Source organism: Anomalospiza imberbis, chromosome 8 (genome assembly GCF_031753505.1).
Source record: "Anomalospiza imberbis isolate Cuckoo-Finch-1a 21T00152 chromosome 8, ASM3175350v1, whole genome shotgun sequence".
Classification (NCBI taxonomy): Eukaryota; Metazoa; Chordata; class Aves; order Passeriformes; family Viduidae; genus Anomalospiza; species Anomalospiza imberbis.
This window is the reverse complement of record NC_089688.1, coordinates 7,899,891-7,902,440: the sequence shown is the minus strand read 5'-3', so window position 1 is coordinate 7,902,440 and position 2,550 is coordinate 7,899,891. Positions and strand designations below refer to the sequence as shown.

At 39.8% G+C, this 2,550-nt stretch overlaps 1 long non-coding RNA gene across 1 annotated transcript; it reads right to left on the bottom strand.

Annotated features, from left to right (window-relative positions):
* Positions 1 to 1,069: 1,069 nt before the first annotated feature.
* LOC137478553 (uncharacterized) lies at positions 1,070 to 2,092 on the bottom strand. The gene is made up of 2 exons (XR_011001645.1): positions 2,050 to 2,092; positions 1,070 to 1,771 (listed from the first exon to the last, which is right to left on the bottom strand). It is a non-coding gene; the product is annotated as an uncharacterized lncRNA (long non-coding RNA).
* Positions 2,093 to 2,550: the final 458 nt, after the last annotated feature.

Genomic DNA, 2,550 nt, shown 5'->3' with positions numbered 1-2,550 from the left:
GACACATTAATAAATTAATGAACATCAAGATTATTCCCAGCCTGTGTTTTTCAGGATGATGCATCACCAGGATGCTTTGTGGTACTGTTGATCACCGCAGAGCACCTGGAGGCTTTGGATCTGGGATTGTCACTGCAGGCAGAGAGGTCTGCCTGCACTCAGCTCCTCAGCCCTGTTTAGGTCACACAGCCATGAGACTGGGCTGCAGGAGCTGCACCCTGGCAAGGCAGCTGAGAACGGGAAAGGCTGGGACACTGTCCTGTCCCTCTCTGCAGCTCAGGAGCAGCTGGGCTGACACTGCCAGCACTGGCCTCTGCTGCTGCTTAATTTTCCATTCCAAGCAGCTTAGTGGCTGTGCCCATGCTTTGCTTTCTGCTCCTCAGAGCCTGCCAGGTATTGCACACGTGTGTGTACCTGAGACACTCCACACATCAGCCTAAGGTGACCTCTGTGCTTGCCATGGCTTGAAACCATCTGTTAATAATGTTAATCCTGTTGGAGGCTTAACTGGGTGTCTTCCACACACACACACAAATGATGAAAACATTTCATCATTTTTCAAGGAAGGAAGAGTTCAAAATGGAGATAAATCAACATCCAACAGAAAGGATATTGATTAATTTCCTCACCTTTGGACTGAATACCTCCCCCCAGCAAAAAGCCATGAAAGGGAAAAGCCATTGCTCATCTGAAACAAACAAGGCTCAATAAATCTTAATCCTAAAAGATAGTTCTGAGAGGAGACCAAAAAGATACAGCTTAGCATTCCTTCAACCAAACATGACATCTTTCTCTTCTACCCCAAGTACTTTTCTCTAGTACTTGAGCTGTGTTTTTAATGAAAAAAAAGTACTTAAATGTGGAACAAAATTCTCATTTTAATAGCAAAACTCTATTCATATTCTTCCATTTGTTGTATTCAAAGAGGGGCGTTCCAAATTAGTCTCACTGAATATCTGACCTATGGCAGTACCAGAAGTGAAAGAGTGCTTTAAGAGCTTCCAGCAGAGTAGATTACTGGTACAGCAGTAATCCACAAAGTACTGAGCTATGGGTACTTGTTCTGCTGAAGACCAAGGCCTGTCTCAGGTGCTTAGTGCTGAGGGAATGTGTCAGTAACTCCCAGACTGGGGCCTCTAGTTCATGCTGGACATATTTCCTCTGAATATTTTATGCAACCCTTTTAAAATGTATTCATTTTGCACAAATTCCTCTTGTATTTGCGTCCTATGAATATTTATGGAGGTGACAGCGCTGCTGTGCAAAATCTGCATGGAAGGTGTTTTAGATTACTCTCTGGGCCAGTCACACTGGCACTACACTGCCCCTCACTCCCCATCAGGCCAGGGCATGAGGGGCCTTGTGGGAACCCCACAGCTCATGGGGGAGCTGGGAGCCTCCCTGGGCAGCAGAAGTTTCTTGTCAAATGCACATAAATGTTCTTAACAACTCCACGTGCCCTGGCAGATAGCACCAAGCCTGCCCTTCTGGCTGCAGCATCAGCATGCAATGACAAAGGAATGACATTCAGAACCACTGCAATCAGACATGTCTTGGGGTTGGGTGTGTTGGGAGCTGCCCCAAAAAGAGCCTTAGAAGCTTTCTTCTGTAACTTATTTAAGACAGTGGCAACATAAAACTATCTCAAATGTGTCTCAGATTGACACACAAAAAAAGTTGTGTTCAGTAATCCACAGTAATTATTTTCTTGCTGCAGCTCTGTCCTTGTTATTCAGGAAACATCCTTCCTAATGGACAATTAGGGAATAACCTGTGTGGAAAAAATGGCTTTTTTATATCAAGTTGTATATCTGTAGAGCATGACGGCATCTCTTCTTCTATATATGTAAGATATAAAAATATGTGCATGTGTGTAGCATTTGCATATTTTATAAATAGAAAAATAATTAAAAACATGCTTTATTTTTGAAATGCATATTTTTGAAATATGCATTTTAGACATATAGTTCAGCATCTACACTCCATAAAAACATACGTACTCACATAATCTAAAATCATATAGAAATTACATAATTATATCTAAGGTACCTTTGGGGTTTCTTCTCATTCACCTCAAATTCCTTTCTTTGTTACCTGTGACCAGAAAGAAATTTGGTATTAATTTATTAAGTCTGCATTTGGTTACATTTAAAATTTTGTTTTATATATACATGCACCTATAACATCATATGTTCATACGTTGTACGTATAATACATAATGTACTGTAATGTGGATAAATATACATATATAATGTATCACAATATAATATTGCAATAAGTTAATGTGGTCCAATATCATACATCAGAATATTTGATGCCATATGCCACATAACATATATTTTAGACAGCATTCTGTCAATTGTTATGCTATAGTGTGTAACATTTGACCTGTAATATGCATCATGCAATATGATGTTTACCATGTATGATCAGTGCAAGCTTCACAACTGCTGTTATTTATCATAAATAATGTTTTATTTTTTAAAATATTGTTAAAGACCTTTCTGAGAACAAGTATGCCATTGATTACTTTGTCTAACAGGAGCTTGT